The sequence below is a fragment of the Phyllostomus discolor genome, chromosome 10 (genome assembly GCF_004126475.2).
Source record: "Phyllostomus discolor isolate MPI-MPIP mPhyDis1 chromosome 10, mPhyDis1.pri.v3, whole genome shotgun sequence".
NCBI classification, from domain to species: domain Eukaryota; kingdom Metazoa; phylum Chordata; class Mammalia; order Chiroptera; family Phyllostomidae; genus Phyllostomus; species Phyllostomus discolor.
In genome coordinates, this window is record NC_040912.2 from 95,586,763 (window position 1) to 95,612,831 (window position 26,069).

Consider the following 26,069-nt stretch of genomic DNA (forward strand, 5'->3'; position numbering starts at 1 on the left):
AAGTTTCAGTCCACGCAGGGGAAGACCCACCTCAGTCCCAGCCCTTCTCTGGTGACTCTTCTGAAGGAGAAGTTCACCAGAGAAGGACCCTGACCACTCTGTGTGCTTGCTTTGTTGCATCAGCACATCGAAGGGCACCCCTGGAAAGCTGAGTATCCTGTGGAGCTGACTCTTCTGAGACCTCCTCTAAAGTCCTCAACGTTAGAAAACAGGTAAAACCCTAAAGACAGAGCACCCAGCATGCACTGTTTGTTGAGCACACATGTGCCTTCCCTGCTCTTCTTTGCTGCATGTCTTCACTGTGTTCCTCCTTATCTCCTCATCCCTGTGAGACCTGCAGCCAGGGAGCAGTGGGCAGCGGCAGCTCGTCCCGGGTCACCCCTGATTCTGTCTCCAAGGACCCTCTTTGCATCTGACTTTTCTGTTTCCCCAGATGCAGTGCCACCTACGCTCACTCTTGCTGCTCTGACTGTGCCTCTTCTCTCTGAAGCCCTTTCTTTGTTTCACTGTCCTTACATTTAATATACAAACTCAAAATCCCCTAGGTTTGTGTTATGAAATTTTTACTGCACAAAGTCAAGTGTCTACATGTATGACACCTTGCCAGGGCAAACCTGCCTTGGAGTAAAAGTCCAGTAACTTCTTGGTGACAGAATAAGCAAATTTTGTGTATTCATTTACTTGGGGATGGACATTTGAATACTTTCTACCTTTTGGTTGTTGTTAACAGTGCTGTTAAGAATAATCATGTATAAGTTTGTTATAACATCTGCCTTCAAATTCTCAGGTATGTGTTTCAAAGTGGAGTTATTGAACACAGTAGGGTAATTTTTTTGAGGAAATGTCAAATCATTTTATAAAAGGTTTGCAATAGTTTTTTTTATAACTCTTTATTTTTTCTTTTTAAAAAACATTATATATATATATTTTTAAATATTTTATTTATTCATTTTCAAAGAGGGAAGGGAGGGAGAAGGACAGAGAGAGAGAAACATCAATGTGTGGTTGCTGGGGGCTGTGGCCTGCAACCCAGGCATGTGCCCTGACTGGGAATCGAACCTGTGATGTGTTGGTTTGCAGCCCACGCTCAATCCACTGAGCTACACCAGCCAGGGCTTGGTTTACAATAGTTTACATTTACAATAGAAATGGTCAGTCATTCTAATTTTTGTTTGTGATCATAAACATTTCTCAGTTTTGCTTTCTCATTATAGCCTTTGTAGTGTCTGGGAAGGGGCATTGTGCTGTGATGTAGCCATGGGACATCTTCTCTGGTATTTTTTTTACCACTTCTATGAATGTCTTCTCGTTAGAAGGGACTATTCAAGTTTTTTAAAATATAGATGCCTGCTTGGGTGGTGTGGTTCAGTGGATTGTGCACCGGCCTGTAAACCAAAGGGATCTCCAGTTTGATTCCCAGTCAAGGGTATATGCCTGGGTTGCAGGGCAGGTTCCTAGTAGGGGACGCGTGAGAGGCAACCACCCACTGATGTTTCTCTCCCTCTCTTTCTCCCTCCCTCCCCTCTCTAAAAGTAAAGAAATAAAGTGTATAAAATAATATAGGTGTCTCTTCATTGATGAGCCATAAAGTTCTTTGTTGTGAAAGAAAGAGTCTTACTGAAAGTATAATGTGCAAGCACTTTCTTCAATTCTGTGCATGGTCTTTTTACTCTGAGAATAGCTTCTCCCACTACCCAGAATATTCTAATCAAGAGGATATCACGTTTACTGGTTTACTTTCATCAGTTTTGCTTTGAAAGGGTGTGCCTTGATGTGCCAGCAGCAGCCTCATGCATTTCAGTCTTATGTGTGTCATCACTGCATTATTTAAGTTGCTTGATTTAATATAACTTGTTTCACAGAAACCTGCTTTATTGTTTTAGACATGAGATGATGACCTTTCAAGGGCTCACACATTTAAATAGGAGGACACAGTGTTCTCTGCGGTTTGATGTCCAGAGTCAGGGACAGGCTTTGGGCACCCAGTCTGGTGTCTGGTGCGTGGCATGGTTTGGGGTTAGGATTACGGGTTGGGGTTGTGGTGGATACCATGACTTGTCTTTAACCTCATTCGAAACCATCATGTTAGACTGTATTGTGACAGGTGTCCTATGGGTGTGTGATAAAAAAATCTCACCACAAGTGGTGAGTGTATGGTTGGCCATTTCCGCAGTGAGTATGCATGAACATAAGTAACATTTTTGGTCCCTTTGGCTTAGTCACTTCAAAGAAGGTACAAGGGCAACTGTGAGGCAAAAAAAGGTCTGTGGTGTGTATGGAGACGATGCTGTGACTGATGAAGTGTGTCAGAAGTGGACTGCGAAGTTTCATGCTGGAGATTCCTCCTCCCACAGGCAGGCAGACCAGGTGCAGTGGAGAGCCCTCAACAGCAGACATTCACTGAGGACAGAGCACGTCATGGCAGGCAGGAGACAGGCAACACGTTCAAGGTGTCCTAATCAGGTTTTGAAAACCATTTGCACCAGCTTGGTTATGTTAATTGCTTTGCCATTTGGTCTCCACAGGATAAGTGGTATGGTGGGGACCCTTCATGAGTGAATTTCCACAAGTGGTTCTCCACTGAAACATAAAGAAAATGTTCTATTTCCATGAAGATTGTGTGTGGCGGGGGTCGGGGGGGATGAATCTTTGCTGTTTGAGAACAACCTGGAATGGGAGAGGTTGTGGGCAAACCAAGGAACCACCACTCACCCCTCCCAAAGGCGGTTGTTATCCAAAGACGTGATGATGTCTTTGTGGTGAATTCTGGAGGGTGTCCTTCAGTAGGAGCTCCTTTCAGAAAGCCAGCAGGTTACTGGTGACAGGTACTGCTCCCCGTCAGACCAACTGAAAGCTCCGCCTCAGGGGAAGAGTCCAGGGAATTTGTCAGCAGAAGATACGGAAGGTTAGGATGAGGTGAGAGAGTGCATTTCTCTTTGGTGACCAGGAAAAACGCTTCCAGCCTGGCTGTGCAGTCCTGATTGCTCCACAGTACTCAGGAGACCTTGCTCCTCCCCACAGCCATTTAGTTCATTTCTCTGAATGTCTCTTTGTGGAGAGAAATTTCCATTCCCTGGAAGAGTGCAGAAGACAGCTGGGAGAGTTTTCTGCTTCAAGAGAATAGTGTTGTGGGACGATGGAATGGTGAAATGGCATGAAGGGGGCAGAGGGCAGAGGAATAAGACGGTGATGGCATTGTGCATTATTTTGTGGAGGGAAAATGAAAAGTGTGATTGCCATTGCATCTCAGGGTAAAAAGCAAGGGAACTTTTCAGCCAGGCCAGCAGTAGGGTATGCGTTGCATCAGTCGGTGTCTGCTGCCATCTCGTGGCCATTCTGGGGAATGTCACCTTATTGCAGGTCCGCAGGAACAGTGGGTGGGTATACTGTATCATCTAGGAATATGGAATACAACATTATTTCGATGTGCATTTCATCACTTTTAATAATAAGGACTTTTTGGTAACCTTTTGTTACTGATTTCTAGGTTAACCAAAATTAGTGCCAACAATCAGCTTTACATAATTTCAATGTTTTGAAGTTTGTTGAAACTTGCTTTACAGCACACTATGATCACTGAAAAAATGTTCCCAGTGCTCCTCTCTTCTGCCATCTGCTGTTCACGTTGGGAAAACACTTTGGTGCAGACCAGAAGGAAACGTTGGGTGTAGTGGATCATCCCTAAATGCTGAATCCAATTTTGCTGCTGCATGTTAAGTTTATTATTTTTAAGATTTTATTTATTATTGTTAGAGAGGGGCTAGGGGAGGGAGAAAGAAAGGGAGAGAAACATCGATGTGTTGATGTGTGTAAGAGATACATCAATCGGTTGTCTCTCACACACTCCAAACTGAGAATCTGTCCCCCAACCCAGCCATGAGCCCTGACTGGGAATCCAACCATGACCGTTCGGTTCTCAAGCTGGTGCTCAGTCTGCTGATCCACACCAGCCAGGGCTCATGTGAAGTTTTTATATCTCTACAGGGTTTTTTTTTGGGGGGGGGGGTAAACAAAGCTACAGGTTTGATCCCTGGTCAAGCCACGTGCAAGACAAGCAATGGCTCTGACTGGTGTGGCTCAGTGGGCTGGGCATCTGCCTGCAAACCAAAAGGTCACCAGCTCCATTCCCAGTCAGAGCACATGCCTGGGTTTGAGGCAGGAGACAGTCAGGAGGAAACTCCGGAGGTGCTCCAGGGACAAGATAAAGGACATTGGTACAGGACAGAGATGCTGTTCTGAGACCAGTTGTTCCTGCTTTCTGGGAAAGTGCTGAATCATGGCGAATCATAACTGCATCTGTGCAGAAGATGCTACACGACCCCTGCCTCATTATAATAGCATTATAATAAACCAGCATTGTGCGACCCCCTTCCCTCGTAGTCAATTAGGGAAGATCATGGGAGACCACATGTACAGTAGGTTTACACTAATATAACTACATGGGCAATAAAACCCTGCCAAAACTAGCCAAGAAATATCGCCCTGCAAGTATAGAATCCCTGCAGCCCCTGAGATCAATCTCTGCTCCAACTCAGCTCCCATGTTCTGTGGAGTGTACTATCGCTTAATAAATCTGCTTTCTGTCTGTCTGCTATAAACTCTCTGTGTTCAATTCTTTGTTTGTGATCACCAAGAACGTACTTACCTGTGCCCACCTTACCTGTGCCCACCTGTGACAAATTGTGGGCCAGGTCGCCAGTTGGGAGTGCATGACAGGCAAATGATAGATCTTCCAAACAAAAAATAAATCAATAAATTAAAAAACTAAATAAAACAAAACACAATTTCCATATGGATCTGTATGTATTAATGGACCCTGTATTCTTTCCCATCAATCTGTCTATTTACAGGGCATTAATCCACTGTTATAAGTATCTTCCTAATACAATACACCTTTTAATTCTCCCTTACTTTAACAGGTAAACTAAAATTGAGCTTCTTTTACTTAAAATATTTTGCTGAGCCCTGGGCAATGTGGCTCAGCTGGTTGGAGCTTTGTCCTATTAGGTAGGATAGATAGCAAACTGAGGCAAGGAGGAGGAGGAGGGAGACAAGTCTCACCCAGTGACTCAGTCGTCCTGGGACTGATCTGATAATAGTGCCAGGTGTTTGGAACATCACAAGAAACACCATGGTGGCACAGGAAGAGGGAGCTCTTGAAATTCTAGGTATCATTTCCACTGTCTGGGAAAAAAGCCTTTGAAACTGTGTGTTAATAATTCCAAGGTCTGGTTGGCAGGTGGGAGGGGGTCCACAGAGCCCAGAGAAGAGGCCCACAAAACAACTTTGGTTACTTGCTTACCTCTGGTCACCATCTGTTTTATGAGGAGTCCCTAATGTTTACAGAAAGAGCCTGTAAATAAATAACTTTGGGTGACTGCCCCAACTTTAGCTGCCTCCTGTCATATCTGTTTTACAAGAGGAACATATGGGGTGTGGAGTGAGATAAGGATTCAGGCTAACAGACCCCCACACATACCTAAGTTTGGGTAGTCACATCCCCTGTGGAAGCTGGCACCACCTTTACCCACCAATCGATATGTAAATTCTTCCCCCTGCCCCCTATCCTGCCAACTACATAAGTCCTCAGGACCAAGGACCAAAGGCTCTTGACACTCTTGACCTTGCCTGTTGATGCCCTTACCTTGCCCTGCCCAGAATCTACACCTTTCACGCCACCTTGGCAAGGCCCGTTGTCTTCCATGAGAACGTATCACTAGTAAACCCTGCTTGCTCACTAGTAGACTGGCTGATCTGTAATTCTTTACTGCATCGGCAAGAAGAACTGAGTTTCTCCCATAACAATCCCATGAACCAAAAGGTCGTAGTTTGAGCTCTAGTAAGAGCACATGCCTAAGTTGCAGGTTCATTCCCCAGTAGGGACACGTACGAGAGGCAACCCTTTGATGTTTCTCTCTCATATCAATGTTTCTCTCCCTGTCTCTCCCCCTCCCTTCCCTTCTCTCTGAAATCAATAAGTATGTCCTCAGGTGAGGATTAAAACATTTTTTGCTGATATTTTAATCTAATCACATTACATTTATAGGTAACTAAGAAATGTAGATCATTATATATTTTTCTATCTAGAATATGCTGTTGTTTTTCTGTTGTTCAAGTCTTTTCAAATAAAGGGTTTTATTTATTTTTAGAGAAAGGGGATGGGAGGTAGAAAGAGAGAGAGAGAGAGAGAGAAAGATCAATCAGTTGAGTCTCACACGCCCTCAACTGGAGAGCGAACCGTCAACCCAGGCATGTGTCCCGACTGGAAATTGAACTGGTGACCTTTAGGTCTGCGGCATGGTGCCCAAACCACTGAGCTACCCCAGTAGGTGTTGTTCAGGTGTCTTTTATTGGGTAGCATGTTCTGAATTGGTTCATACTGATCTTACACATTCTTGTAAAGTTCATTCCCAGGCATTTCACTAGTTTTGTTGCTATTGGGTGTTTTTAAAAATTATATCTTTAACTTACTCTTTTGTATATAAAGGATATTTAATTATGCATGCAATTTGCCCTACACATTACTTAATTCTATTATTTGTAATAATGTAAAAATGGATTCTAATGATTTTCAAGGTAAGTAAGCTATCACTGTAATAATAATTACCACATTATTTTAGTTATGTGTAACAGAAAAGTAGCTAAAGCTTGGCAGAAAACATGAAGAAAGAAGATAATGTGAAGGGTTAGAAAAATTATTTTTGTTAGTTGTAAGTTTATTAGTGACTAAACAAATTAGTAAAAGCATCCTTAGCATTTTAAATGAGTTATGGCATAGATGCATGGTGTTCTAGTACTTAGAAATCAGAAGTATCAGCGCTGGCTGGCATAGCTCAGTGGATTGAGCATGGGCTGTGAACCAAAGTGTCACAGGTTTGATTCCCAGTCAGGGTACATGCCTGGGTTGCAGGCCATGATCCCCAGCAACCGCACATTGATGTTTCTCTCTCTCTCTATCTCCCACCCTTCCCTCTCTAAAAATAAATAAGTAAAGTTTTAAAAAAATTAAAAAAAAAGAAAAAGAAATCAGAAGTATCTTATAGGTGAAATTGTGCCCCTTGTAGGTAACCTAAGGAATTTATAATATAGCAAATGTCCACATTTTCAAAAGGTAAATTTTAGATGGTGAATTCTGGGAACTAAAAGACTAAGATTATTGATTCTAGTTGCATTATAGGAGAGCTATTAAAGAGTGATGTATGGGCAATGAGAAGAAGCAGTGACCTTCAGATGTCTGCCATGGTATATCACAGTGTGGTTCTGTCTCCTAAGGTATCAGACCATTTTTGCTTCCTGAGGTTTTGAGGGTGTCTTTTCAGCCTAGGACACTCGCCAATCTTTGCAAGATGGTGAACTTTTGTTGTTCTTGTTGTTCTTTAGGTCTCAGTTTGTGTCCTGTCTGTGCAAAGAGAGACACTGTTTCAGATCTAGGGAGCAAAGTGACGTGCGGTTTCCATTCTCCTGGACTCTTCACTGAGTTCCACGCAGAGCAGGGCTTCTCATTGTCAGCACTGCTAAGCAGGATAGACAGCAAACCAAGGTGGGGAGGGGGAGGCAGAGGGGGGCACATCCCACCCAGTATTTCAGCTGTCCTAAGCAGGGTCAGGTAAGGTTTCAGAGGTTCCGAGGTCATGAGAGACCAGGATGAGCGCACCAGCAGCTGGAGGGGAGCCTTTGAAATTCTGTGTACCATTTTCTCTATTGGGAAAAGAAGCCTTTGAAACTGTGTGTTAATCCCAAGGTCGGGAGAAGGGCTGGGAGAAGGGCTGCAGAGGGGAAGCCTGGAGGCTCACTGTGAACATGAAAGCCCTGAAACCCCAGCAGGTGGGGCACTCAGACTAGCTGGGGGCAAGCTTGCAGGTTCCTGTCAAGTGCATGTCACAAATAAACCTGCTACCTCACTTTCACTGTGCTTGTTGTCCCTTGCCTGAATCCATTTGTTCATGCAGGACAAGAACCAAGGAGGGGAAGTCCCCTGACTCCCCCAACTTGGGTCTTCCCAGTAACAGCACTGATGACCTTTTGGGCCAATAATTCTTTCTCCTGTTTTTTTTTCCCCCCTGCATTGTAGGTGCTTGTTAGCATGCGTTACCTCTATTCACTGCTGGCCAGTAACACCCTCCCTCATGACAATCTGAAATGTGTCCCGGCTTTATCTAACGTCCTCCTGGGGGCAAAATCACTGTGTTTGAGAACCACTGACCTTGACCGTTTGTGGAACCTCAGTGATCTGGCTTTGGTATGCAGTATTTTTATTATCACCCAGTTTAAGTTACTTTTAACTCCAATAGTGATTTATTTTGGGGGGTTATTTAGAAGTGTATTATATAACATACAAATAAAAGGATTTTCTAGTACCCTCTGTTTCTGATTTCTAGATTATTAGCAATGAGCAAGTAATATACACTATATAATTTCATTGAATTGGAATTTGTTGGAACTTGCTTGTAGGTTCCAATAAATAGCACGATATGGTTAATTTTTTGATTTGTGTTATTATTTTTTGCTCTTTGTAGTCCAAAATAGTAATCATGGACATTTAGAGTTGTCATTGGTGGGCACAGGTAACCTGGTTGTTGGTGATCATGGACAAAGAGTTGAACTGAACACACAGAGTTTATAGGAGACAGAGAAAGCAGATTTAGTTAGTGATAATACACTCCACAGAACATGGGAGTGGGCTAACTCTGAGCAGAGGTTGACCTCAGAGGCCAGAGGGATTCTGTTCTTATAGGGCAGATATTTCCTGACTAGTTTGGGTGGGGTTTTACTTGCACATGTACAAAAAGTTGTATTACTTTAAAGCTATTGTGCATGTGCTCTCCCATGATTTTCCTTGACTGGCCACTGGAGAGTGGGGTTGCTCAATGTTAATGTATTATAAAGCTTTTATAATGAAGCAGGGGTCATGTAGCATCTTTTGTGCAGATGCGTTCATGGGTCATCATGATTCAGCACTTTTCCAGAAAGCAGGAACAACCAGTCTTAGAACAGGGTCTCTGTCCTGTATGGATGTCCTTTATCTCAGCCCTGGGGCACCTCCGGAGTTTCCTCCTTCCTGACTATCTCCTGCCTCAGAGTTATACAAATGACACTTACAAAGAAAAAAACCCAAAATACCAAGACACCCAAGTGAGATACTTGGCAGAGACAAACCACAGTCAGGGGCATTGGCAGGGGTAGGGCTGGGAGCCTGGGGTCAGGGTCTGGGTGGCTCCTCACAGGCTCCTGGCTGACAGTCAGCTTCATCCCACCCCAAGACCCAGAGTCCAGTCAGACAAGGAGCACTGATCCTCCAGCAGGGGCCGAACACCTCACAGCCCTGATCCCAGGTGGTCTGCTGGCAGAAGGAGGAGGCCACAGTGGCTGTGAGAGGCTGTGCCAAGACTGCAAACCCTCAGGCCCTGAGTCTGGCTGTCAGCCTTGCAGGGCTGGGAGTGGAGCCAGAAGTCAGGCCTGGAGTATCCTCTGCTGCCAGTCCCCCACCACTACTACCTCCCTGTCACAGCCCTTCTGACTGTGTTTCCGAGGGGAACAAATTTCTCCATCCTGAGCTATTGGGGTCCACTCTGCCTGGTCTCAGGAAGCTGTAACCCCCCCATGGCTGAGTGAGAGACCTCTGGACCAGAAGCTACTAAGGAGACAAAAACTTATTCCCCTGGCATGAACACTGCCTGTTGTGTGCCTGGCCTCCTATGCTTGATTAGTTAGCCAATGACGGGTAAGATTTCCCACGGTGGGAATTGCCTAAGACAGGCATGATCACAAGGAGGCCTCAGGAGAGAGACTTGGGGCTGTGGAAATGAAGGGGTGACAGACATCAACCTCTGCCCTCTCGGCTTTGTCAAAGCCTGAGTCCTTGTTCTTAGATGTGAGAAATCCAAGTCTCCTAGCTGCCTTTGTCTCCCCTGCCCGACTCAGGCCTGCGGAAATAACAGGGCGGTGCAGTCCAGACCAGAGTCTGTGGACCCCCGGAGTAATCAGGCCTGGGGCATAAAATATGCAAGATCCTGTGAGATCTGTTTGCTGGAGGATGTTATTGAATTAGAATATGAAGGCACAGACAGAAAACTAAAACTAGCCATTTGGGCCCTGTGGTCCTTTCAAATGATAAAACTCCAAACTTTGCCCAGAATCCCAGTGGTAGTTCTGCCAGCACCTTTGAAAGTTACCTATTCCTTTTGATCTGTTCTGCCAGACTGTAAATCCACAAACTGAGTCTGTATTCTCAATAAAAATCTGCTTGGGTGGAAAGACGGCACACTCTCCATTAGACAGGGTGGCCATGGTGCTCCCCAGTAGAGAGAGTGGCTGTTCCGTCCCTATTTCCCCACAGGGTCTGGTTGTCTCTGTGTATGTTTTTCTCGTGTTTCGAAGAGCCATCCGCAGCGTTCCTCGATCACTGCAGGCCGGTGGTTGCGTCACTGAGCCAGGCCTGTGCAATCTTAGGTAGAGCCCAGCTGGAATGCCCGACAGCCTCAGGTGAGATTCTGACATCCACCTGTCACCTTGGGTGCAGAGCTGGGTTTACTGCTCGGGACCACTTAGACTGAGAGAGTAGTGTCCTGACGTGCCTTCACATTTCTGTCACTGGGAATCAGGGCACAAACTCTGCCATTCTCTGTCTGTGTCCTGGTGATGCGGACCCCACCCCGTGTGGTCTGTGTGTTGTAGCGTTGAGGGACAAATTCACACGGACTACAGAAGTCCTGTGGAGAAAAAGGGATGGCATGGCTGCTCTGTAAGTGAGAGAGGGCACCCCCGACCCCTGCCTGGACAAGTTTGATTGCTTTTCTGGGCACATTACATCAAGGATGCTCCTCATTTACTATGTACAGGTTCACTGTAGGTGATTACCTTTTACAGGTAACAAAGGAATGTTGCTAGTTATTTCAAAGAGAAGAATGTTGCACATCAAGGGGAAAAGTGGTTGAACCAGTTACACTCCATACTTGGGAGGTTTAGCACAGATTTTAGGAAGTTAAAGACACGCAGTAAACATTTGCTGCCTTAATGCAGGGTGAAGTAGTTTTAACAAAAGCAAGCCTCATAGCAGCCTAGGTACAATGTAAGCCTGATTCCCCACAGGAAAACCTATCCATGGGCGTGGGTCCTGTGTGCCAACCTCACTCCCCACTGGCCTTTCCGAGTAGGGGCTGGGCTGCATTCCCCACGCCACATGGAGCAGTTCCCTATTTCCTGGCTTCTCTGTCTTGGGATCAAAGGACACAAACTATGGCTTCATCGAGTGGGGAGGGCTTCCCAGCTGTAACAACACCCACAGTACTGGCATCCCAGTTCAAAGAAAACTGGCTTCCACCCTCCTCGCTCCCTGTCTCTGGGACTGGATGAGTGTGATGCTGGAAGTGCAGGAGCCCCTCGCTACCAGGAGGACAAAACTCAGGCCCAGGAAGACAGAGCAGAAAGACAGCTGAAGCTGTGTGCCTGGTGCTGCTGCTGGGCTGCCTGGCAGCCAGGCCTCTGAGCTTGGACTGAGTGCCAGAGCCTTAGTGCAGTTGTGCTCTTGATCCATCTTGCTGACCTTTCTGGGAACATGGCTGAAGGTGTTTCTGCCTCATAGACTTGAGACCATGCAGGTAAAACATGCGGCACACGCTGCTCTGTAACCTGGAACTGATAGTTCTTTTTGGTCAGTCGAGGCCCTGAGCAGAGATCTGAGAACTTGGCTGGTCTGCCTGCTGTCTGGACAAGCACTGACCACAGGGAGGCCCACACGCCATGGTGGTTGGACCATCACAGGAAAGATGCCTGTGCCCGTCCCTGGTGCCACTGTGATGGGAATTTGTGGTTGGAGGCAGAGTCCCTCGTCTGACCCCAGAGCAAGAGTGGCTGGATTTTGTCATGGACTCTGTCCACATCACTAGTATCCCCGTTTGGGTCACTTCCCAGGGGTGGTTGCCCTTGCCCTGGGATAGAGGGTTGGTCAGTGTGTCTCAGTGAGGCCCAGAGGGTTCTAAAGAGCCACCTGGCTAGGGCCACAGACCCAGGCGACACTGTGGCTCAACACAGTGACACATGAGCCACCAGAGAACATAGTTCACAGGGTGTGTGCTGGCCCCTGCTGGATACGGTGAGACTGGAGACAGGAGGGTGGCTGTTGCTGTCAGTGAGTGTGAGTCCAGCTGTCACTGCAGAACTCAACTCTTCACCTTGGAGGCCATCACCTTGAGCTGTTGGGCTGTACAGGGGCACGCTTGGCAGACAGACACATGGTACTCCACCCTGGGGATCAGAGGCAGGTTGGGCTCATCCACCCAGTGCCACCCAGAGAGCAGAGCCCCTGAGGCACCCACCTAGAAGAACCATGCTCTCCATTAAACAATGAGCTTCTGGGCAAGGGCAAGAGGCTCAGAATCCACCAGATGTCAGGCTGCAGTCACTTCTCGGAGCCTGCACTTCAAAACAAGGATGGTGACTGGCAGCCACTGGTAGGTGGGCGTGGTGGGGGCCGTTGTGTAAGCACCCAGCTTCCTGCACAGGGTGGTCTGAGATTGTGTGAACTATGCAAGCAAGGCTGAAACAAGTTTCTGTTTCTGACTTAGCTTTGAGAGCCACACACCATTTTCACAACATGTATCAGCTCGGTTGTGTGGCAGGACTGTACAAGGGCTGGGGTGACAGCATGTGCATTTGGGGGACACCTTGGAGGCTGGCAGCTACACTAGGAATGTGGTTTGCTGCTGAAGGGGAGGGAGAAGGAACAGACCTTTCTACTCATCTTGAATCCCTAAGCCTTCTGGGAGAGCGCCAGGGTTTCTCCTGGCCGGAGGGGGATGGTGAGCATCACGTGGCAGTCTGTGGGTTCCCCTTCCCACAGTATTCAATGCCAGCCCCTCTGCCAGCACTACACCAGGACTCTGCCCCTCTCCCATGACCCATGCTGAAAGCCACAGAATATTGATAGGGGACTCAAGACTTGGAAAATTTTAGCTTAAGGTAAAAAGCCGTAAGTCTAGCAAGTCATGTGTATGTTAAGTTTTTTGTTTCAGAAACTACAGATAAGGCCCATCCTGGCTCCCGGGGAAAAGCAGCACTGGCTAGAGATTACTAACCACCTGGGGACATCCCAACCTTTGTTCCAGGAAGAAGCAGGCGACTAACTACTCCTCCCCCTTGGAAACAGCTAACTGCCCAGGACAGGCATGTTACAGCTTCTGAATCGCAAAGGCCTCACCACACCTTGTGTGTCCTCCCCCACCCCCTTATGAAAGATCTGGCCAGAAAAGAAAGGGGAAGATGGAAGATGGTTTGTTAGGGTATGAACCCTCCATCTTCTCGGATCACAGGCCATCTGAATAAAGCGCCGATAGAAGATCCAATCGCTGTCATTGCTTATTGGGTTTGGTAGTGACAGGCAGCCGGAACGCCAGTGTCTTTTCCAGTTACAGGTTCCCCTTCCCACTGTATTCAATGCCAGCCCCTCTGCCAGCATTGCACCAGGACTCTGCCCCTCTCCCATGGCCCATGCTGAAAGCCACAGAATATTGAGTTTATGCTGTTCTTTCTGGGCTGTGGTGGTGGAGGAGAAACAGGGAAGGGAAACAAAACTCAATAAAGACACCTTCCTTTAAAAAAACCTAAAAGGAAATAATAGTGGATATTTATTACTGAAATCCACATCATTTATGTAGGCACTCTTCTTCACAAGCCTGGCTTCTCCCCTGAGTGTGTCCTCTGGTGTCTGATGAGAGCTGACTTCTGTGTAAAGCCTCGCCCACACTCCCTGCAAACATAGGGCTTCTCTCCCGAGTGTGTCCTTTGGTGTGCTATGAGAACTGACTTCTGTGTAAAGCCTCTCCCACACTCCCTGCAAACATAGGGCTTCTCACCTGAGTGTGTCCTCTGGTGTGTGATGAGATGTGACTTCCGTGTAAAGCCTTGCCCACACTCCCTGCAGACATAGGGCTTCTCCCCTGAGTGTGTCCTCTGGTGTGCTATGAGAACTGACTTCTGTGTAAAGCCTCTCCCACACTCCCTGCAAACATAGGGCTTCTCACCTGAGTGTGTCCTCTGGTGTGTGATGAGATGTGACTTCTGTGTAAAGCCTTGCCCACACTCCCTGCAAACATAGGGCTTCTCTCCCGAGTGTGTCCTCTGGTGTGTAATGAGATGTGACTTGTTTGTAAAGCCTCTCCCACACTCCCTGCAAACATAGGGCTTCTCTCCCTGAGTGTGTCCTCTGGTGTGCTATGAGAACTGACTTCTGTGTAAAGCCTCTCCCACACTCCCTGCAAACCCAGGGCTTCTCCCCAGAGTGTGTCCTCTGGTGTCTGATGAGATGTGACTTCTGCGTAAAGCCTCGCCCACACTCCCTGCAAACATAGGGCTTCTCCCCAGAGTGTGTCCTCTGGTGTGTGATGAGATATGACTTCTGTGTAAAGCCTCGCCCACACTCCCTGCAGACATAGGGCTTCTCCCCTGAGTGTGTCCTCTGGTGTGTGATGAGATGTGACTTCTGTGTAAAGCCTCGCCCACACTCCCTGCAGACATAGGGCTTCTCCCCTGAGTGTGTCCTCTGGTGTGCGATGAGAACTGACGTCTGTGTAAAGCCTCTCCCACACTCCCTGCATACATAGGGCTTCTCTCCCGAGTGTGTCCTCTGGTGTGTAATGAGATGTGACTTGTTTGTAAAGCCTCTCCCACACTCCCTGCAAACATAGGGCTTCTCTCCCGAGTGTGTCCTGTGGTGTGCTATGAGAACTGACGTCTGTGTAAAGCCTCTCCCACACTCCCTGCAGACATAGGGCTTCTCCCCAGAGTGTGTCCTCTGGTGTACGATGAGAACTGACTTCCGTGTAAAGCCTCGCCCACACTCCCTGCAAACATAGGGCTTCTCTCCCGAGTGTGTCCTCTGGTGTGCTATGAGAACTGACGTCTGTGTAAAGCCTCTCCCACACTCCCTGCAGACATAGGGCTTCTCCCCAGAGTGTGTCCTCTGGTGTCTGATGAGATGTGACTTCTGCGTAAAGCCTCGCCCACACTCCCTGCAAACATAGGGCTTCTCCCCTGAGTGTGTCCTCTGGTGTCTGATGAGATGTAACCTATCACTGAAGCCTTGCCAACACCCTCCGTGCTCCATTGTTACAATTTTTGACATTCCTACTTTCACAAATAACTTGCCTGTGCCCTCTGGACTCTCTTCCTGGCCTCTGTAGGGCTCTTCCTCCATAATTCTCTCATGCTCACTAGAGCTCATTTGTTCTTTGGAAGGCTGGAAAAAGGGTCTTGAGATTCTCCTCTGATTGATCCTTTTAAGTAAAGGTTTGGACCTTTCTTTGACTTCCTGACCTTCAGCTTTATCATTCCAGCTGTGTGTACTAGTATGTTGCTGCTGCTGATTCTGATCCTCTGGACAGGGTTCCTCTGCTTGGAGGTGTTTTCTTGCAGATGTTCCCAGGAGACTCGGAGAGGGATGATTGAGTTTCATGTGCTGGCTGAGGAATTTCTGACTGGAGAAGGCCAGAGAGCAGGAGGGACAAGGGTGCATCTCTGGCTTTGGTTCTGCTGAAAGAGAAAGGTTTGGTCAGGGATGTTGGTGAGAATGTCTGGGCCGCACAACTTGTCTCCTGGTAAGACCTGCCCTGTGAATCCTTCTTATTGTGGTGACAGCGCAAAGCTCCGTCTCCCACAAAGTGTCCACTTGCAGTCTATCTTTCTTTTTATTTTTATGCAGTGCACCTTCTTCAGAAATCCAGAAAGCCCACATCAAGGTCTTTGCTAACATTGCTCAGAGAGTAGCAGGAGAGGCAATTTCACTCCCTGAACTGCAGTGACCTTTCCCCTCTACAGGTATCCTCTAAGTGATGTTAAAGAGGAAAACTAGGAATCACGTCTCTTTCAGTTTTTCACAACTATAAAATATGTCTTTCCTGCCCTTGCTTGTGTGGCTCAGTGGATTGAGTGCCTGCCTGTGGAGCAAGGACTCACAGGCTAGATTCCCAGACAGGGCATGTGCCTGGGTTGTGGGTCAGGTCCCCAGTAGGGGGCGTGTGAGAGGCAACCACACATTGATGTTTCCCTGTCTTTCTTCCTCTTCCTCTCTAAAAGTAAATAAATAAAATCTTAGACTCATTCATCAAGCTTCCCACCAAATATTTATGCTTCATTTCATTCAGTGTTATTCCATTTCAAATACACTGAGAAGTCCCGTTTCAAAATATTTTTCCAACCACACGTCTTACAGGCTGGACTCTGACTCCTGTTCCTCTCTGACCAATCTACCATGCTCTCTCACTGGGAGATGAAGTGATCTCTGAGGGGATTCCCCACGGGAGTTTCTTTTCTTTTTTTAAAAGATTTTATTTACTTATTTTTAGAGAGGAAAGGGAGGGAGAAAGAGAGAGAGAATCATCAATGTGTGGTTGTTGGGGGCTGTGGCCTGCAACCCAGGCATGTGCCCTGACTGGGAATCGAACCTGCAACACTTTGGTTCGCAGCCCACGCTCAATCCACTGAGCTACGCCAGCCAGGGTTGGTTTATTTTCTAAAAAGTAACAAAGCATAATCAGAACAGAGAACACACCACTGTACAGCTGATTGCACACTTGCACTCAGAAAAGTCCCCAGTGTCTCAACTTGGGTCATGAGCACTGCATTTCTGGGTTGCTAAGCATCCATATGATGTGTTCTTATTCTCCATGCTGAGAGAAGACCTGAGTGACCCTCAGCCAGTTCAATGCCCCACCTCTTTTCTTCCCTGCACACCTCCTTCCTCTGCCTGGGATCCTCCCCCCGCAGGTATTTTTGTAAATGTTATTTCCAGAGAGAGCCCTTCCCACACCACGTGCTATACCGCACCTCCCCTCACACTGATCCCTAGGCACTTGTCATGGATTAGTTGTGTAGGTGTCATGCACATGTAAGCACTCAGCATGGGTTTTCCTCCGTTACTGGTCAGCTCCTCAAGAGCAGTGATTCTCATCCTCATATTAATCTGTACTGCCAGGTCCCAGGACCTGTGTGCCACGGAGTCAGATCTTGCCCACAATTCACTGAAATAATGAACGAATGTGTCCAGCCTGGTGTGGCTTGGTGGGTTGGGTGTTGTCTCACAAACTGCAAGGTTGTAAGTTCAATTTCCAGTCAGGGAACACGGCAGGGTTGTGGGCTAGTTAGGGGTGTGCCATAGACAACTAATTAATATTTCCCTTGCACATTAGTTTTTCTTTCTACGTACTTTCCACTCTCTGTAAAAATAAATAAAATCTTGGTTAAAAAGATTTTATTTATATATTTACTTATTTTCAGAAAAGGGGGGAGGGAGGGCAGCAGGGAGAGAGAAACATCAATGTGTGGTTGCCTCTCACTTGCTCCATTCTGGGGACCTGGCCCAAAACCCAGGCATGTGCCCCAACTGGGAATCAAACTGGCAGCCCTTTGGTTCGCAGCCTGCGCTTAATCCACTAATCCACAGTCTGGAGCTCAATCCTCTGAGCCACACCAGCCAGGGAAAAATCTTTAAAAAATAATGAATGCCTATAAACAAAAACATTTTATTTAGAAGCATGGAGGAAAATTAAGAAGAAACAGCTATAAAAGTGTCAGAAAAACTGCCTTGGTGAGAGAACTGGTTAGTGCTTGAAAACTTTTTTTTTTTGCCTCTCATTATTTCAGTACTATATGTGGTTGTGTACTTTGTTCATGAAATAATTTAAAAATAAAAAATATAAAAATTTTACCTAAGAGTCAAAGGCATATGAATGAATTGTGAATTTCTGAAGCATCTGAGCTGAAACTTTACTGACTTTAGAGTGGATTTTACTCTACTTGGGAGTTGGATCATGAATATTTCTGTGGCAGAATTCTCTCTTTTCTTTCTGTTTTGAAGAACAGTGGTGCCCACCTCTCCTGGCCACGAGCTCTCTCTTCCACTTGCTGCCCAGCTCCTGGCCATACTCATCCCCGCACCAGACCAGCAGCTCACAGCCCGGCCTGATGACCCGGCAGGTTCGGTAGAAAATCTGCCCGTGGTATTGAAAGGCCACCAGGTTCTGCTCTCCATCATGCCGGGCACAGTTCACATACCTGGGATTGAGGCAGATGAAGGGAAAGAAAACCACAGCAATGAGTTCCCACTACCTGTTACATCCATGTCCAGCTCCTCACTGATTCTTAAGGCCCTCAGGCTCTGATGTTGCCCACTGCCCCTAATGCTCCTGGGGAACCTTTGTTCAATGTCTGAGCATCTGTCAGCATGTCATGTGAATTCCTATCTCCAAGTCCTGCTTGCAGTGTCCATCTTGCCTAATACCCGGTTCTAGACTTAAACTCCACCCTGATAGGCCATAATATCCCATGATCTCTGGCTGCTCCAAACTCTAAATCAAGTTGTCTCACATCACAGAACCTGGTGCTTGATCTAGGGCTCTGCTTCTAAATTAGCTCACCAATTATCCAGTACTCAGCCCACATCTATTTTCTCTCGAGAGGCCTTTCTCCAACCCCCCTACACTTTATTTAGGGCACCATTCACTTGCCTGCCCAAGGTCACCATAGAAAGTTGAAGGTCTTTTTGTCTTAGTAAAATAAAAAAGAGAACAATAGTAGTTGATTGACATTCTGTTATCCCTGATAAGAAGAGAGCCCCCCTCAGGAAAAGGGCCCATGACCATTCCTCTGCAGGATCAGAGCCCAGTTATAGTTTGAAGTGAGGCTGGGATGATTTGCTGCCTGTACAGGTTTAAGCCATCCTTGGTTTGTGCTATCTTGACTCTGTGCACTTCTTGGAAATTACAGTTAAATGTTTCCAAAAGTAATTGTTGTATGTCTGTCTGCAAGAAGTCCTTCATAAGGACATGGGTTGTGTGATCTGTTTGAGCAATGTATTCCTTCACCTAAACTGGAATATAGTGCTTAATTAATGTTCATTTGATAAATAAAAGTGTAATCCAGTGTCCCTGGGTGAATCTAGGTTCTTCAAGGTCCTTTCCAGTGCCTACATTGTGTCTAGCAATTAGCTTTAAATTTTGAGGAAATATGCTATACTTTTTTCCTAAATGTCCCCTGATATGAAAGAACACTGTATGGAGAAAAAGAGGAAAAAAGAATTAAGGGAGAGCACTGAGGGAGGCATGATGAGAGGGAAAGACATATGGGCTTGTGGGGGATGAGAGTCCGCTCTGTCACCCACAGACCTGTTGACCTCACCTCATCCAGTTGGCCCAGGACCTGTTCTTTCCATCCACATACTTGTAGCCGTTTCTCCCTTTGGCGATCTGTGTGTCAGAAAAGAAGTTAAAGACCTTTTATTCTTTTGGTGAGAAGGTAATAGTCAGAAGAATTATTTTACTCAACTGTCAGCTGTGACCATATATTTTTCTTACTCATCATCTACACATCTGAGTCTACCTGTCCAGTCAGAGCAGGAGTCCCACAAGGGAGGAGCCACTCCTTTGTGTCTGCACCACTTTCCTCCCGCTTACCTTCTGCTCCTTAAACAGGAGCTTTGTTCATGTAAAGTCCAGTCAGTACACAGAACTAACCATATTGTCCCCTCCACACCTAGCATGTAGGAGGTGAGGTCCCTCCAAGCCTCAGAAGGCATGTGGGAAGCCAGAGAACAGTGGAAGAGGTAAATAGTTCTCACCAGCCAGGAGTATCTGCTCTTGGCTGCCTCTTGATCTTCTGTGATGTGTCCTTCATAAGGGCCAAAGTGCAGACCCACTGGCAAGTCAGCTGCCTCATTCCACACTCCAAGCCCAGCCTCAGGGATGCCTGATGGCCCGATTCTCAACCCAGGGGGCAGGGTGAGGGCTGAGCGGTGGGGATGCCCCTTGTCCACTGCACTGTCCTTTACAAATGTAGGGGGCCCATGCACCGCACAGCTGTCGATGAAGAAGTTCTGACACTTCTCACAATCTGGAGGTGAGAGCAACAGGGGTTAGGGAAGGTATATCGCATGTTCTGGACACAAAGAGCTTCAGAGGGAGTCCAGCACTGACATCACTGAGACTCAATCCTATACTCCAGGTCACTAGAGGAAGGGGATGATTTGGGGAGCAAAGGACCAGATGAAATTATTGTAGCATAATACACTTCTTAGTGAGGGTCACTTACAAAGGTAGTCATCATCCTGGGGCCCGGTGACTTCTTGGTACACACGGCCCTTTCTTTCTCGTAGGTTGTACATCTTTACGTCCATCTCCTTTGTCCTGAGTTCTAAGTTGGAGAAGGGCAGGTGAGTGAGGGTGGTGGCATCTGGAGTGTTGGTTCCCATTTTGTCAGATAACACAATCTTCTCCCATCAAATTACTACCTGTCCTTTTGCATACTCTGGTATTTTACTCCATTAACTACTGGTTCAGAAGAGTAAGACTCCACACTAACTACAGATGACTGATTCAATTTTAGTTTGTAGATCTTCCCATTACCAGTTTTAACTTTACAATCTTTAATCATTCATAAAATATTTATGGATGCACATTACGTGTTAGGCATCGAGTAAAGGCCTGGGCACACAACACCAATAGTGTGGTTGCTGTTATCACAGATGGATTTATTGAACAAGTTGTATGTGTCAATTGTTTTAAATTTAATTTAGTGTTTTCAAACAATATATGAGTGATGTTTCCTTATCTCCACTTTACACATTAGCATTCAGGAGCTCAGAGAATTTACTAGGATTTGCCGAAAGTTCCAGTGCTAACTTCAGTCTGAGCTTAGTCCAGCTTAAATCCAAGCTTATCCAAAGTCCTCCCCACAGACCTAGGTCATACTTATCAGCCCTTCTATAGGACTTAGAGGAATTAAAGTTTCCAAGTTACTTTCTCTTACCTGATTTTCGTCTAGTGCGCTTTGCAAAGGCACACGCTTCTCCAGGAGGGGACACTGGTTTCTGGGCATGCTCTGAGTCACTTGTAGTCATCAAATTCGCTATTCCTGACAATTCCTTCAAATTATATTCATTTCTTAATGGTATCCTGGATGTTGCCTTCAATATAAGAGTCACATAGTAAAAGATAGCATGTATTTAATTTTTTAAGGGCTTAGGAAACAATTTACATGTGTGTCTTTAAAACTTCCACCTTTGGAAATACCTAGGGAGTATGAATGTTAGAGGGGAAAGGGCCAATGTGGATAGTGAATCCAAGATTAGAACCCATGCCTTACGGCTCTTTTCTTTCAACTGTCTGTATAATATTGAGAGTGAAGGATAAGGGGGAAGAGAATAAAGAAATAGTTGGCAGAAACATATCTAGACAATAAGTAAAATGGTGATAAAATTTGCAATACCTTAGAAAGAATATTTGTACTTAGATTAGCTGGTTCCCACAAATTATGTTTGAATAAGGATGTATCAGTAGCTAATTGTCTTCAATTTCATAATCTATAACATGCTAATTTTCAATGTTCTAGTGAACATGCCATTAAGTAATGCTCACCAAGGTGTTCTGTGAATTGTGTAATACAGTGTGAATGTGAAATTACAGTCCTGCTATCAATTTACCCCTCAGGTCTCTCCATATTTCAAATCTCACAGAAATTACCTTCAGCATTCATCGATCATCTTCTAGTGTAATTTGTAACTGTGAAATCATTCATTCAGCAAACATTCAGGGGCCCCAAGGGGCCCGGATCTGGGCCTGTGACCTCTAAGAAGACTCAGGTATGGACCAGCCTCTCAAAGAGGTCACAAAGCAGATGTGGGCAGGATGAACAAATGATTGTAAACAGGATTAGAGCAGCCTCCTTGGAACTCAGAGAAAGAAACTGTTACTTCACCCCACAAGAAACGGCATTTGAAATCAGTTCCAGATAGATGAGTTTCTATTGAAGAGTGTGTAACCTATATGAAGTCCTTAAGTCATTTTATTATTTGTTGTTTCTCAGTCATGAGAAACTCCCTGAGGAGTTTCTCAAACCTGAAACTCCTCAGGGGTGGGAGATGCTCTTTGATTAGAGTGGGAGGCTGTGATTCTGGACATTTTACATTCTTCTTCATCTGGGACCATTCACTGTACAAACTGCCTGCACATTGTACGCTTCCCTTAGTCAGAGGGTCTTTGTGCATCTCTCACCTCAGCACAGCAGAGAAGAACCTTGGTCGAAACTGTCAGTCAGTGAATGATGTAATGACACATGGATAACACAATGGAAACTTTAGAAAACTATGAAAGTTTATTTTTCTAATATTTTAAAAGGATTTTGTTTTGTTTTGGTTTTTTGAGAGAGAGGAGGGGAGGAAGAGAGGAAGAGAAACATCGATGTGAGAGAGAAACACTGGTCACTTGACTCTTGCAAAGGCCCCAACCAGGAACCTGGCCCACAACCCAGGCATGCACCCTGATCAGGAATCAAACTAGTGATCTTTCATTTTGCAGGATGAGACCCAACTGAGTCACAGTGGCCAGGGTAAAACTATGAAAGTTTTAATGAGTTTGCAAGTTGTTTAGAGAAGCAACTATGGGTTGGACTGCACTACCAGTGATACTGTGACCTTAGACATATAGTCAAACATTTCTATATCTCCGAAAGCTCACTTCCCTCATCATAAATGGTGACAGTTATAGTATGTACCTCATCAGGTTGTTGTAATGTTTGAGTTTATTCACATAGAATTCTTAAAATCTGAAACATTGTGAGAATGAAACAAATGGTAGTTACTATTGTTGCTGTAGTTGTTAACTATTAAGATAATGATGAGCCCTGCTTAGTGTTGGTCAGTAGATTGAGCGCTGGCCTGCAGACCAAAAGGTCACCAGTTCCCTTCCCGGTCAGAGCACATGCCTGGGTTGTTGAGCAGGTCCCCCACCTGGGGGCATGTGAGAAGCAACATATATATGTGTGTCTCATACATGTTTCTCTCCCTATCTCCCTCCATTCCTTCCTCTCTAAAAAATTGATAAATAAAATCTTTAAAAAAAGATGATAATGTTGGACAGTGTGTTGAAGAGATCAGGAAAGGAAGGTGGCAGTTCCTAGGATACTTTCTGAATTTTCCTACTCTTACCTGCCTTTCTATCCATGAGGAAAATTTTGTTGTCAACAGGATTTGGGAAATACTCACCGTCTGGTGTTTACTCTGTTCCTTTCTGAAGGCCACACAAGGTATCACTGAAAGATGATGAGATATCAGTGTTTAGGTTGGTAAATGTTTCCAAAACTTGGAGATTCTTATTAGGGACACAGAAGTCTAAATGAGAGTAGTCCAAGAACAACCCCAGGATGACTGGAAAACGTTTTCTGAGGTATAATTAAGTCCTAGGCTTCTATTGGGGCCATCAACTAATTTCATTAGAATTATAAAAAAAATAAGCTCTGGCTGGCGTAGCTCAGTGGATTGAGCGCGGACTGGGAACCAAAGTGTCCCAGGTTTGATTCCCAGCAAGGGTACATTCCTGGGTTGCAGGCCATAACCCCCAGCAACCGCACATTGATGTTTCTCTCTCTCTCTCTCCCTCCCTCTCTCCCTTCCCTCTCTAAAAATAAATAAATAAAATCTTAAAAAAAAAAAGAAATACCATTTCCTTTAAAAAAAATAGACAAAGTGTCATCTACGCTTTACCCTATGTTTATAAAGCATCTATTACATTTATTAAAAAAGTAAATTGGCCTCTCCTGACAAAAATGTAATAAAAGTAACTGCACAGAAACTCCATGTCTTCAACATAAACCTTTCTCCGTCCTGTTTTCTCCATTCAAAGTGTCCTTGTCCAGGCTGAGGGCACCAGGACCACCCAGCCTCCTTTCTCTGGTATCCTCCCTCCTGGGCACATACTGGCCATCCATGCCCTTCCTTAATCATTAGACTCTTGTCAGCATCCACAGTCTGCTGACCCCAGAAACAGAATTCCAGTCACATTAAAGATCACATCTTGACTTCAGCTGGGTTTCAACCTCAGACCCATGAAAGTGGATGGATTCCACCAACCAAATACTCAGGATACTGAACAGAACGGCACCCCGGCCGACATCAGGAAATCATACAGTGATCAAGCCCTCCCCCAGCTCCTGTCATTACCATGGTTAATACTGTTCCCCATCTGTCTCCATGCAGGCCATTGGGCAGCCAGGTGTTGGGACACTCGTCACCAGGCAAACCTGCCTCCCTCTCTTGCAATGACAACTCTTTGGAATTAGTTATTTCTTATTCACTTGTATGTTCTTATACATTTATTGCTTATTAATGCATCTATGAATATATTTATGATTATGTTGCCCATGTGAAAGTTTACAGGAACAGCCCCTCATTGTACGATACACTGTTGTGAATCTTGCTTGTTCGCTGCACCAGCAAACCTGTTCCCTGGTTATGTCCTGAGATGCCGCCTGACCTAAACCAGGTCCGAGTCGGGAGGGCAGCTCTGGCTCCTCCTGCCACTCACCTTGCTGCCTCGGAGCCCGTTCTTCATCGGAGTCCTCACGGTCCTCCTCCTGGAGCTGGGTGGCCTGCCTGTGGTGGTGACCCATGAAAGCTGGTCGAGGGGGCCTGAAACCTGGAAAGAGACAAAACCTTTGTCCTGAAAACAACGAGTTTGGAGGAGGAACAAGCACCAGGAAGCCCATGGGACTGGCTCGGATGGGGTGGGAGAGTCTACAGCAAGTTGCTGTGAGCGCTACACCGTAAACACCAGCCCTGGTCTGACGCGAAGAGGCAAATTCCCTGCAATTAGTGTCCATGACGGAGGGAGCTGCAGGCGGAGCCAGCCCAGCAGCCTGTCGTGTCACTGGGCCCCTGGCCCAGCGCCTGCGCACAGCGTTACCTAGGCTGAGGAGCACCTCGAAGTTCCTCTTCACGTTCCGGTACCGGCCTTTCTCCCAGTCTCCCATCTCTGCCCACTCCTCCCTGGAGAAGTAGAGGGAAGTGTCTTTCAAAGCTTCTTCGGCCTGGAGAGGAAAGTGGACACACCAGGAAGTCAGTGACAGCGAGTGAGAACGCGTGGGGCGGGCCTTCCCTGCCCCGCCCCCCCGGTGCAGGGAGCAAGCCGGGCCTTGGTGGTCTTTGTGCTGCAGGCACTGAGCCCTGGTCTCAGTCGAGATCCAGGTCCCCGAGTGGCTAGTCCTCTGGGGTATGTCCAGGGGGCCTGCTGGCACCCTGGGCCTTCTCCCACTTCCCTGACCCTTCCCTGCCCTGGCCCTGCAACACGAAGTCCCGTCTCTCCCACCATCCCACCAGTGCTCTGCACGCGCACAGGGAGGGTCACCCTGAGGGCCGGGCGTCTGCGGAGCTCTGTCTCCACGCTCCCCGCCCACCCCTCAGCTCACCTGAGACGTCCACCCCGTCCTCCCCGCCTCTCCCTCAGGGCGCTCCTGTGGGCCCCCGTAGGGGTTCATGGTGTCCCAGCCCGGAGTCCCAGGCGCCTGTGGAAGGAGAAGGCGCTGAGAGGACCGAACACCCATCTCCCGGTTGGCAGGGCTCCGGGAGAGGGGGCCGCGGGGGGGCCCTGCGGGAGGAGGGGCTGCATGGGCGGAGCCACCCGCAGACCCTGTTCCCACCCTTCCCTCCGCTTGTTGCGGGCCCTGGTGTCTGAGGGGCCCCACCGGCCCGGCGGGCCTGTGGCGGCGCAGGAACGCGCTTCTCCCGGGGAAGGGCCCGGAGGCGCCCCCGGGGTCCGGAGAAGCCTGCACGAGGCGCAGGCGCAGTGTCCGGCAGGCAGACCGCCGTCTCTCGGGCTGAGAGGCCCGGGGTCCCTCAGGACTCGACCTGCGTCTTCCGGGCGGAGGACACTCCGCGTCCCGGGGGGGGGGGGAGGGTCAGGCCGCCGCGGCTGAGGGGGGTTGGGGCGTCTCACGAGGGGCGTCCGGGTCCCCTCCACTGAGTCGGTTTCCAGGACGACGGCATTCGGGGTCTCTGCGTTTGGGGAGATTTGGTCTTCCCGGGCGGGCGCGTTGCAGGAAGGGCGCCCCGAGCTGAGGGGAACTGGGGTTCCAGGCTGTTTGGGGGTCTGAGCGTTGGGGGTCAGGAGACGTGGGGTCCTCCGGGTTAGCGGACGCGGCCCCTCGGTGCTGAAGGGGTTCGGGCCCCTCGGGATGGGGGCATCTGGGGTCCTCTCTGGCTGGACTGGGAAGGTCTCGGGCTGAGGGTTCCACATGGTAAGGTTCCTCGCTTA

The 26,069-nt window shown here is 47.2% G+C and overlaps 1 long non-coding RNA gene and 1 pseudogene across 1 annotated transcript; both read right to left on the bottom strand.

Annotated features, from left to right (window-relative positions):
- The window catches only part of LOC114507493, a 54,682-nt pseudogene extending 29,264 nt beyond the window's left edge, over positions 1–25,418 (bottom strand).
- On the bottom strand, positions 21,141–21,687 carry LOC118497237. Its single transcript, XR_004899767.1, has 2 exons — positions 21,507–21,687; positions 21,141–21,410 (listed from the first exon to the last, which is right to left on the bottom strand). It is a non-coding gene; the product is annotated as an uncharacterized LOC118497237 (long non-coding RNA).
- Positions 25,419–26,069: the final 651 nt, after the last annotated feature.